Raw genomic sequence first — 12,483 nt, 5'->3', positions numbered from 1 at the left:
GAGCCCAAGTTCAAACCCTAGCCTAGAAATTAGATCCCATATGCCTCAACTAAGAGTTTGCATGCTGCAATGAAGATGGAAGGTCTTGCAAGCCACAATGAAGAGCTGGTGCAGCCAAATAAATACATAAAATTAAATATTAAAAATACAAACAAAAACCCCCCAAATGTCACTGGTGCCAAAATTGAGAAGCCCTGCTCTCACCCATTGCAAACATTGTACCACAATCTTACTTGTTTACATGCATTTCTGTCTGTCTCCTCCCATCCCACCCCTTTGAATGAAAGCTCTACAAAGCCAGGAACTGGGTTTGGTTCATTATCATTGAGGCTTCCAAAACAGTTCTGGGCAAAGAGAACAGTTCTGCTCTGTATATGTGGATTGAATTGATTGAATGAGTCTGTCGCTACCACTGGAAAAATCACTTACAGGGCCAGCTGAGCTAGGGCACAGCATTCTCACTGATAAACGAAACCAAGGTGAAAGCCCCCAAGGAAAATAGAGCGACTCTTTTCTTTTGGTGCTCATATAGTCAGGATCAGCACCGTGTTGTCTTTCAGAAAACCAACAAATGAAAAAAGGCAAAGGTTATTGAACATGAGTGGGTCTTGCCGGTGTGAGAGCTGTGAGTGTGCTCCTACAGCTCCTATGACAGTGGTCATCTGGGCTCAGACTGCAAAGGTGAGTGGAAACGAAGCCATTCGTATGGGAGCTGCATCTGGCAAAGGGTAACAACTTTTGATTCAGGCTGTCCAGGAAGGCCATGTTTCTTCTCCATGTCTTTTCATTCCCAGTCTGGGTTGAATTGAGAACCCAAATTCTACTCAAATGTATTAACAGCTTTCTTAATGTAAGCTATCAGTAAGGAAGAAATGAAAGGAATTATTGAAGCACTCCAGAAGGCCAGAGTTTCAAGCTGGTTTATTTTACCCGATGTATTGTAAAAAAAAAAAGAGCAATGCTGCCCTAATGCCAAGTCAGAGATGCGGTCGTACAGTTTTATCCATAGAACAGGATAATAGATTAGGGAGTGCATCTAACTAGCAAAATGAGATCAGGAGCATCATGGAAATAAAGACCTAAAAGTGCCTTAACAGCTTTCAAATCCACAGATGGCAAATTGAGGGAAAGATCTGTTTATCACCCTCCAAATGCTCTGTCAAGTGTACGTCGAGGGCTTGGCAGTTTCAGATGGCAGCGGCTGCACTTGAGGAAACCTCGCTGGAACACTTGGCTCTTGGATCTGAAGCTCTTCTGGTGTTTCTCTGCAGGACAGGGGAGCTGCCCTCCTGACCACATAGCTTCTGGACAATAAACTGGGAAGACCTTGTGCTTAGCCCAGAGTGTCTGAAGGCAAACAGGAGAGTGTCAGATCTCTATAAGAATGCATTGGAGATTATTATGTCATGTTCTCGGAATCATAAAGTCTTGCATAAACAGCTTGCTATAGAATATTACAGCTGCTTTTTATTGTTTGGGCTCTTTCTGTTGACAATTCAGTGTATATAATTCATATTAACTGCACAGGTTGGCTACTACTTTTTTTATGCCATGAAAATGCAAGTCAATTTAATGAACTCCATAATGAATTAGCACTCCAACACATGCTCTTATGTTTTGCATATGTTATATTTTTAGATATTTATTGTTCCCTATTAATTTGAATTATCTACATTTCAAGAGTCTTATGAAAATAAAATTAAAAAAAATTTCTACAATCCAGGCATTTCTTTTCTAGCTGTGAGGAGCATCTCCCTTCTTTTTCCTTCTCTTCCTCTTCTGTCTCCCTTATTCTGGTTTCCTTTCTCTGTTAAACCAATTTGTGCTTATTTCAATCCTTTAAAATCCCACATTTAATCTGAAAAAATTTTTTAAAATGTTTCTCAAAAAATGTTTTCTTGAAAAAATGCAGAAATATATTTGATAGTATTTACCTATCTATAAAATAATTTCATTTATAACATGAATCTATACTATGTGTCCAGTTATAATATGGATCAAACCATATCTCATAAAACATACTTTATGGTGAAAACCTGATATGAGCATTTGGCCTCTAAGACAAGTAACAGCTCTGCCTTCTAACTTCTAAATAGTAGAAGCCTAAAAGCTTTGGCTTCATTGAACTTCAAAGACAAATATATCTGAAGATGAAGATTTTTGATCCTACCTCTTTGAATCACCATTGGGTCAGAGGGATCTCGAAAAAGAGAGTAGCTGGTTAAGTTTTTCTTTTTTTAATTTATTTATTTGGGTGTGCTGGGTCTTAGTTGTGGCATGTGGGATCTACTTCCCTGACCAGGGGTTGCACCTAGGCCCCCTGGATTGGGAGCATGGAGTCTCAGCCATGAGACCATCAGGGAAGTCCCTGATTATTTTTTAAGGAGTCTAGTCTATATAAATGGATGAGTGAACATTTTATTTGAGTAGGGACAGGCTTTGGAGCTATGTGAACTGCAGTCCAAATTCTGGCTCTTCCATTTGCTAGGTCTTGAATAACTTTATTTAAATTTCTCAGAGTCTATGTTGGTGGAGATTAGTAGTAAGCAACTTGTACAATTATTGTAAGAACTAGGAATGTATACAGAAACTGCTTTGTGGCCTGGCACCCAGTAGGTATTAATAGATGGTAGCTATTAGCAATATCTACTTGTAAACAAGTACAATGGAGTACATTAAGAAACTGGAAAGTTCTGCTTTTGTGTTGTTAGTCACTCAGTCATGTCCCCATTCTCGGCTAGAGTTTGTTCCTGAGACGTCAGATTCAAGAAAACTTCTTTGAGCCTTTCAGCCTTTGGCTTCCCAGTGAAAAAGGGTGTTAGTCACTTAGTCATGTCAGACTGTTTGTGACCCTATGGACTGTAGCCTACCAGGCTCCTCTGTCCAAGGAATTCTCCAAGCAAGAATACTGGAGTGGGTAGCCATTCCTTTCTCCAGGGGATTTTCCTGACCCAGGGGTCAAACCGGGTCTCTTTCATTGAAAGCAAATTCTTTATCGTCTGAGCCACCAGTCAAGCCTACTTCCCAGTGAAAGTACAGCTATCTTGTATTTTATATAATGCTTCATCAAGTACAAAGCATGTGCTAAACAAGTATTAAAAGATTGAAGTATGCTCCCAAATAACCTCTATTTGGGACAATGTTTATTCCTACTTTTAATTTCTTAGTGAAAGTCACTCAGTTGTGTCTGACTCTTTGTCACCCCATGGACTGTAGCCCATGAGTTTCCTCTGTCCATGGGATTCTCCAGGCAAGAATATTGGAGTGGGTTGCCATGCCCTCCTCCAGGGGACCTTCCTGACCCAGGGATTGAACCCAGGTCTCCTGCACTGTGGACAGATTCTTTACCATCTGAGCCACCAGGGAAGTCCTCTTTCTTTCTTAAGGTTATGATAATTTCTTTTCCTTCCTTTTTTTATGACTTGGGGTACAAAAATAGATGTGCCTGAAGCAGTTTTTCTTCACAGGCCTATTCACACACACACTGGGCAGGACAAGAGAGGGAAAATGGGTTCGTGGGTGGCCCCCTGAATTCTCATGCTTTTATTCCAGGTATGAGGGAGTCATTTCCCCATTTCACTCTCTTAGAACTCACAGAAAAGAAAGAATGAAAGTCCAAGAGGGTTACTGTATTTGAAACAATTCAAAAAGTGTTTGGGTACATTTTTGACTGTTCTTACTACCATAAAGCTTCCTCTTTTTTTTCACAGTTGGGAAAGTATACGTATTTTATTGCAACTTAAAGAATAACAACAATAAGTAATAAAATCACACTCCTTTACATATGTTGTGAGAAGTGGCTGGGGGTTCTCTGTGTCAGTCCTTTAATCAGATCATGGAATCTCTGCCTTGACTGTCAGGGGAGTCATGTGATAAGATCATTATACATTTTAGCAAACTCTGACTCTGGATAAGGTTAAAGATTTATTAGGAAGGTTTAACTGAAAAGGCAGTGTGGACTTAGAACACAGGTACATTTGAAAAGATCTGCCTCTTATTACCTATGTGACCTTGGGTAACTTCATCTTTATAATGGAGATTAAAACTACTTACACTTAAAGTTTGCATATGGGTCAGGTGAGACAGCCCATGAAGCGGTAAGAACAATATTTATCTAGCTCAGAGTAGGTGTTTGACAAGAGGTAAACTTCCTTCCTCTCTCCCTCACTTTATTTTTAGAAAGAGACTAGTCATCTTGCCCACTTATGTTAGGGTGAGTATTTGCATTTGTGACTGTCAAGTGAAACAATATGAAAGCACTTTATAAACATAAAGCACAATATAAAACAATGAAGATGACCGATTTTATGATCCAGGATATGACAAGCTTGTTTATACATTGAGAAGTTGATGAAGGTTTCAAATTGACTTTGACTCCCTTTGAAAGTCACTAGTCATGGAGAGGTGAGTAGTTTTTGTGCCTTATATATTCTGAGTCCAATAGTGTTCTCTCAAATTCTTGCCTTCCTGGAACCTCAGAATGTGAGGAATAGGGTCTTAAGAGAGGTGCCCTGATAGCTCAATTGGTAAAGAAACTGTCTGCATTGCAGGAGACCCCAGTTCGATTTCTGGGTCAGGAAGATCCACTGGAGATGGGATAGGCTACCCACTCCAGCATTCTAGGGCTTCCCTTATGGCTCAGCTAGTAAAGAATCTGCCTGCAATGTGGAAGACCTTGGTTCCATCCCTGGGTTGGGAAGATCCCCTGGAGAAGGGAAAGGCTACCCACTCCAGTATTCTGGCCTGGAGAATTCCATGGACTGTATAGTCCATGGGGTTGGGAAGAGTCAGACATGACTGTGTAACTTTCACTTCACTTTAGTTAAAGTGAAGTCATAATAATTTAGGATGGCTTCTAATCCAGTGACTTGTACTCTTATAAGAAGAGAAAACAGATACAGATACACATAGAGGAGAAAGCCATGTGAATAAGGAGGCAGAGATTAGGGGAGATATACCTGAGAATTAAGGAGTACTGAGAATTGCCAGAAACAGATAGAAGCTGGATGGCCTCCTGGGTGGCTCAGTGATAAAGTATCCACCAGCTAATGCAGGAGGTGTGGGTTCAATCCCTGGGTCGGGAAGATCTCCTGGAGAAGGAAATGGCAATCCACTCCAGACACTCCAGTATTCTTGCCTGGGAAATCCCATGGACAGAGGAGCCTAGTGGGCTACAGTCCATGGGGTCTCAAAGAGTCAGACATGACTTAGTGTCCACCACCACCACCACCACCAATAGAAGCTGAAAGAAGAAAGGAAGGATGCTCTCTTTAGAGCATGGCCCTGTTAACACCTTGATTTCAGACTTCCAGCCTCCAGAACTGTGAGAGAATAAATTTCTGTTGTTTCAAGCCATTCAGTTTGTGATATTTGTTACAGGTGCCCTAGGAAGTCAGTACACCTCATTCTTTTTATTGGTTAAAATTTTTCAGAATGTAAATGATGTAAATTTGTTGTTTTCACTTGAAAATAAAGATTAGTCGCACAGAATCTGACACGACTGAAGTGACTTAGCAGCAGCAGCAGCAGCAGCGAGAGGTCTTAGGACTTGATGGAAATCCTGTTACGTGTGGAATTAAATCTGACGTCGCCTACATCTAAGAGCTCCCAAAGTACTGACTGTTTTTGGAAACCCCCCCTTTGGGTAGAACTCTGAGTTGAGACAGAGCTTTGAGCTTCTTGTGAAAATCAGTCTCATTGATTTGCTAATTAAGTGAAATTACATAGATCAAAAAGGGGAGGGTGGAGTGGGGAAGGGGGAAAACTAACGAAACTTGAGAGATTTTCGTAATGGAATTCTCATTTTTAGAATTAAAATTATGTTGGGGTCTTGACCATGGCCACTTAGCTGATCTGAGAGTTGTATTTTACTTCCCAGAAAATTTTGGGCCAGCATGTAGGCTGTAGAAGGCAGGCAAGCTTACTCTGTGCCTGTGTTAGTGTTTTTAGCAAATACTTTATTTTCTTTTTGGAGGACCCTCCACCCTCGCACCAAGTGTAGGGTCTCCTGCAGGCCTCTGGTGAACATTTGTTGAGTCAGTGCGAGGTTGGATATAGAGACTGGACAACCAAATTGCATTGATTCTTCCTGTGGAAATTGAACCAAGCATCCAGAACACCTGAATTACTGCTCTACTTTTAACTCACTGTAGAAGACCAGTGAAACATGTAGGGTTTGGTGAGGTGTAAATCTGTGTAGTCTTTCCATGTTTCCTCAAGCTCAGCCTCACAAGTGCCTCTGGTTAGTATGAAAGCTGTTTCTCTTCTCAAAAAAAAAAAAAAAGTTTGCTTTATAATACTTCCCCGTGTAACTTAAAGCACTCCTGGCTATGACCTACATCTACAAAGAAGCAAAGTTGAAGTTAAATATTCCAAAAATCAATAGTATAATGAACCACACAGTATTTTGTCTGCAGACTTTTGTTTTCCCATTTAGAGGATCTTTCTGTTTAAAACAGCCACTGCCATAGTTAGTGTGGTCCTCTGGCTAATTAAGATCCCTGTGCAGTGCTGGGACCTGGGTAATCCGAGGAATGGCTTGTGCTTTTCTACACGAAGGGACAAATTTGCATCGTTTTTAAGACTAGGCAGCATGGTTTGAGACAAGGGTGCTGAAAGGTGAAGGAATGATTTGATGATTTCAGGACAGAGTGGAGAGAAATCCGGTGTTTGTGGCCTCTGTTCTCTCCTAATGTGGCACAGTATTTTAAAAGCCAAGGCCGGAAGCTGCCTGTGATGGTCATCTTAGTACAGCTGCATCTGAACTGGTGGGGAGCCTGACTTTTACCACATGCAATCTCTGCACATTACAGAGAGGAACCTGTCAAAGAAAGGACTAACTCCTAGCAGTGGTTTCAAGGTCCTTTGTCATAAACTTGCAATAGACTTGACTTTCTTCATTCATGACACATGTTTGCCTTTTATTTGAAAGCAATTTTAATTTCTACTTAATAAACATTGAAGAGGTTATCCATTAGTAATCATCTTTTTTAAAATTTAATTCTGTTTTATATTGGAGTATTATTGATTTACAGTGTTGTGTTTCAGGTATACTGCAAAGTGATTCAGTTATACATAGCCATATATTCTTTCTCCATATTGGTTATTACAAATATTGAATAGAGTTCTCTGTGCTATACGGTAGGTCCTATTACCTGTTTTATATATTGTAGTGTATATGTATTAATCCCAAACTCTTAGTGTATTGCAATCATCAAAAAGTCTACAGATAATAACTGCTGGAGAGGGTGAGGAGAAGAAAGTAGGCATGAGTGTAAATTGGTACAGCCAATATGGAGAACAGTATGGAGGTTCCTTAAAAAACTAAAAAGAGAGTTACTATATGATCTAACGACGCTAGTTCTGAGCATATATCTGGAGAAAACCATAATTCAAAAAGATACATGCACCTCAGTGTTCATTGCAGCATGATTTACAATAACCAAGACATGGAAGCAACTTAAATGTCCATCAACAGATAAATGCATAAAGATGTGGTATAGATAAACAGTGGGATATTACTCAACCATAAAAGAGAATAAAATAATGCTATTTGCAGCAGCATGGATGGACTTAGAGATTATCATACTAAGTGAAGTAAGTTGGATAAATTAGCAATCCTCTTTAAACATGGTTAAGTTGAAAATCCATCAGAGAGTACAAAATAAAAGATTTACGTATTTCTTGAGCACAGGATAACATAAGCCAGAGGTCAAATCATAGACTAGGATAACAACAACAACAACTCCACATAGCATCTCAAGGAAATAAACAATAACAACAATAGCTCGCATTTATTTGGGGCTTACTGTGCACCTGCGCTCTGGCTTTACACGAATGAGCTCCTTTAGCTACTCAAGGATATGCAATGCACCCCAATTGCTATCCTTTTCATTTCATAGAAAATTGCTGCTCAGATCGGTTCAGTAACTTGACTAAAGGTCACAGAGCAGATGTGGGTTTCCAGTTCAGTGCTGTCTGGGTGCACACGTTTATGCTCATCGTGACTTAAAGGTTTGCTGATCTTTGTCTAGTTTCCATGTATCATGTTCAGACCAGTCCTGAAATAGCATAAATATAGCTTAAACAGATTAGCTATTTGATTGTCAAGAATGAAGGAAAACCTCATAAGGCCCAGATAAACAAAAAAAAATCTCTTTGGTTGATTTCATCTCTAGAAAGCAAAATTGTAGAGTATGCATATGATTTGGAATTTGGATTTCAAAGTCTTTCTGCTAGAGAAATGGCACTGAGTCTACATGTGTTATGTCCAGAAGAGAGAAGTTTACAGAGTGCAAACCTTTCCTTTGGCTACTCTCTGTGCCCCAAATCTTTTAATACTAGAGGTACTGAAATAAGAACAGTGACAAGTGATATTGTCCCCTTTGTCTTATGCCATCTTTCTTTAGCTCTCTCTGTATTCAGTGCTTGCTTCCCACTAATAGATGGTCAATATCAAAGACATTCCTGGCATGTTTTATTGTTTTCCTTTCTGTTGTTTCTTCCTTTCTCTGAGGGGTATTTTTCTGTTCTACTTTTTTCTTTTTCTGACAGATATGTTGCCTTTCTCATTGAGGGAAATGAAAGAAACTCTTTCTGTTTAGTGACGGCAAAAAAAGCAAAAAAACAAAACAAAACAAAATGCACACATAAATGAATTTTGAGTTGTGAAGCAAATAAGAAATAAGGATTCTTTCTTTGGTCACAGCTCTCTCTCCCCAGGATGTACGTAGAAATGGTTCATTAATGAATCCTCTGAGATGAAAACCTTGAAATAAAAACCAAAGCTTTGGGCCCTTTGATTTCTTTGCCAGTTTTCTCAGCACAGGTTGTTGATGTTTTGTGAATATATCTTTAGTTTACAAATAAACATATAAAATTAAGTAATTTTACATATGAGCATCTAGAAATTGAACTAGAAACCCTTTTGGAAATGGGCTGAAGTCCTGGGGATTTGTTCTAAGGAAGTAAACCTGTGGAAGTAAAAGCAACTAACGAAATAACCATTCTCAAATCCCATATCCTTAGAGATGCTATTGTGATATAACTAAACAATCTAGAAAAATCCCTAAATGATCAATAGTAGCACATGAATTCCTAATTACAATAATAATTACTATAAAGCTAAACTTGTAGTATTTACCATACATCAAGCACTCTAAATTATTTTAGACATTAATTTAGTCTATGGTCATTCCCATGATCATATCCATTTTGCTCATAAAATGGGTATAGTCATTATCATCTCTGTGTTAGATGAGGAAACTGGGGCACAGAGAAGTTAAGTGATTTGTCCAAAGTCAAACAGCTACAAAATGATAGAATTAGCATGCAAGCCCGGGCAGTGTTGCTTGAGGATGTGTTCTTAAGCACTCACTTTATTGCCTTTGAATTATGGTAAATTAACAGACAGGTTATTATGTTACACTAAAGATGCTAAGTATGAAGAAAGTAAAAATGTGGACCATATACAAAGTACTATACCAGGAACCTCTAAACATGTCTCTGGAATTCTGAAGACAACAAAATCATTTGTTTCACATCATTAATTTTAAGCTCCATTAAGAAAGCTAAACATAAAATAACACTTCATACATATGCTTTTTTCTGTAATCTATCTATCAACTGTATATATCTATCCATCTCTATATTTAAACAGTAACAGAAAACAAATCAAACTTAAGGATTATATATTAGGTTTTGACATCACTTTCTCAGTTCAGTTCAGTTCAGTCGCTCAGTTGTGTCCAACTCTTTGCGACCCCATGAATCGCAGCACGCCAGGCCTCCCTGTCCATCACCAACTCCCAGAGTTCACTCAGACTCACGTCCATCGAGTCAGTGATGCCATCCAGCTATCTCATCCTCTGTCATCCCCTTCTCCTCCTGCCCCCAATCCTTCCCAGCATCAGAGTCTTTTCCAATGAGTCAACCCTTTGCATGAAGTGGCCAAAGTACTGGAGTTTCAGCTTTAGCATCATTCCTTCCAAAGAACACCCAGGGCTGGTCTCCTTCAGAATGGACTGGTTGGATCTCCTTGCAGTCCAAGGGACTCTAAAGAGTCTTCTCCAACACCACAGTTCAAAAGCATCAATTCTTCAGCACTCAGCTTTCTTCACAGTCCAACTCTCACATCCATACGTGACCATTGGAAAAACCATAGCCTTGACTAGACAGACCTTTGTTGGCAAAGTAATGTCTCTGCTTTTCAACATGCTATCTAGGTTGATAATCATGCTAAAAGTTTGGTCCTTTCCTTTCAAGGAGTAAGCGTCTTTTAATTTCATGGCTGCAGTCACCATCTGCAGTGATTTTGGAGCCCCCCAAAATAAAGTCTGACACTGTTTCCACTGTTTTCCCATCTATTTCCCAGTTCTTTATTAATATATTGGTGATCAATAACCTCAGATATGCAGATGACAACACCCTTCTGGCAGAAAGTGAAGAGGAACTAAAACACCTCTTGATGAAAGTGAAAAAGGAGAATGAAAAAGTTGGCTTACAGCTCAACATTCAGAAAACGAAAATCATGGCATCCGGTCCCATCACTTCATGGGAAATAGATGGGGAAACAGTGTCAGACTTTATTTTTTTGGGCTCCAAAATCACTGCAGATGGTGACTGCAGCCATGAAATTAAATGACACTTACTCCTTGGAAGGAAAGTTATGACCAACCTAGATAGCATGTTGAAAAGCAGAGACATTACTTTGCCAACAAAGGTCCGTCTAGTCAAGGCTATGGTTTTTCCAGTAGTCATGTATGGATGCGAGAGTTGGACAGTGAAGAAAGCTGAGTGCTGAAGAATTGATGCTTTCGAACTGTGGTGTTGGAGAAGACTCTTGAGAGTCCCTTGGACTGCAAGGAGATCCAACCAGTCCATTCTGAAGGAGACCAGCCCTGGGTGTTCTTTGGAAGGGCTGATGCTAAAGCTGAAACTCCAGTACTTTGGCCACTTCATGCAAAGAGTTGACTCATTGGAAAAGACTCTGATGCTGGGAGGGATTGGGGGCAGGAGGAGAAGGGGACAACAGAGGATGAGATGGCTGGATGGCATCACCGACTCGATGGACATGAGTTTGATTTAACTCCAGGAGTTGATGATGGACAGGGAGGCCTGGCGTGCTGCGATTCATGGGGTCGCAAAGAGTCGGACGTGACTGAACAACTGAACTGACTGAACACACTGTGTGTGTGAAAGTGAAAGTGTTAGTTACTCAATATTGTACTAGGCAGAATAACGCCCCCTCCCCACCAATGATGTCCATGCTGTAATCCCTGGGACCTGTGAATATGTCACCTTACATGGTAAAAGGGACTTTGTAAAAGTGAAATTCACTCAGTTGAATATGACTCTTTGCAACCCCATGGACTGTAGAGTCCATGGAATTCTCCAGGCTAGATTACCAGAGTGGGTAGCTGTTCTTTTCTCTGGGGGATCGTCCCAATGCAGAGATCGAATCCAGGTCTCCTGCAGTGCAGGCAGATTCTTTACCATCTGAGCCACCAGGGAAGCAAGGTAAAGGACCTTGAAGTGGGGAGATTACCTGGTGGGCCCAGTGCAATCATATGAGTCCTTAAAAGCAGAGAACTATTCCTAACTGTGGTCAGAGAGAGACTGAGGATGGACTGAGAGACTGAGGATGGACTAAGATACAGTGTTGCTAGCTGTAAAGATGGAGGAAGTAGGAACATGAGCCAAAGAATGTGAGCTTCTGGAAGCTGGAAAAGGCAAAAAAGTTGATTCTTCCCCAGCTCCAGGAAGGAACATAGCCTTGCTAGCATCTTGGTTTATTCCCAGTAAGACTGCTAGAACTGGAAGATAATACATTCATGTTGTTTTAAGCTACTAAATTTGTGACAATCTGTTATAGCAGAATAGGAAACTTAATACATATACTGACAAAGAATAATAATATGAAGATATTTTTGAAATCCTGTTTTCTCAAGAGTACTCCTCCACTTATTAGTGATAGTAGATCAGATTGCATTATTTACAATTAATTTTACCAATGAAGCAGATAAATCAATGTTCTTGTTCTAGTACTTTACATATTAATTAAAAAGTTGCTACTTTGTCTCTTTAAGTCATCTAAAAAACAAAACCCGGACTGTACATTATTAACAGACCATTTATCTGTGTCACTATTGCCCAATTCTTAATAGAGAAATTACACAATACCAGTTTGGAGGAGATAAAACATTGTAAGCAATAGTTTGCCTTCTTTTTAACTGCTTTGTGAATCTAAACAAGACTATTTTTTACTATTTTGTTGACTTAAACTTTTTTTCCTTTAAAAGATTATATTGGTTTAGAAGCTATTTTCTGCCATACTTATTTCAATGCATTGGCCATTTCAATTTTGGGAGTTTTGCCCACCCCAGATTAGATTAAAATCATCATCTACCTCTAAAGGGCTCATCTCTTTTTTGGCCAGCACTTTGGATACCAAATGGTCTTTAGCAATGGTTTTAGGACTCACCA

At 39.6% G+C, this 12,483-nt stretch overlaps 1 protein-coding gene and 1 long non-coding RNA gene across 3 annotated transcripts in view; both read left to right on the top strand.

Annotated features, from left to right (window-relative positions):
- The window catches only part of LOC129659460 (uncharacterized), a 35,909-nt gene extending 34,191 nt beyond the window's left edge, over positions 1-1,718 (top strand). For both annotated transcript variants that reach the window (XR_008718082.1, XR_008718083.1), the window contains exons 2-3: positions 561-681; positions 1,113-1,718. This is a non-coding gene — a long non-coding RNA (uncharacterized LOC129659460). The remainder of the gene's footprint in view (positions 1-560; positions 682-1,112) is intronic.
- Positions 1-12,483, top strand: part of GRM8 (glutamate metabotropic receptor 8) — an 857,461-nt gene that overhangs the window by 46,376 nt on the left and 798,602 nt on the right. The gene's annotated exons all lie outside the window — the stretch shown is intronic.

This window comes from Bubalus kerabau, chromosome 8 (genome assembly GCF_029407905.1).
Source record: "Bubalus kerabau isolate K-KA32 ecotype Philippines breed swamp buffalo chromosome 8, PCC_UOA_SB_1v2, whole genome shotgun sequence".
Taxonomy (NCBI): Eukaryota; Metazoa; Chordata; class Mammalia; order Artiodactyla; family Bovidae; genus Bubalus; species Bubalus kerabau.
This window is presented reverse-complemented; position numbering and strand designations above follow the sequence as displayed.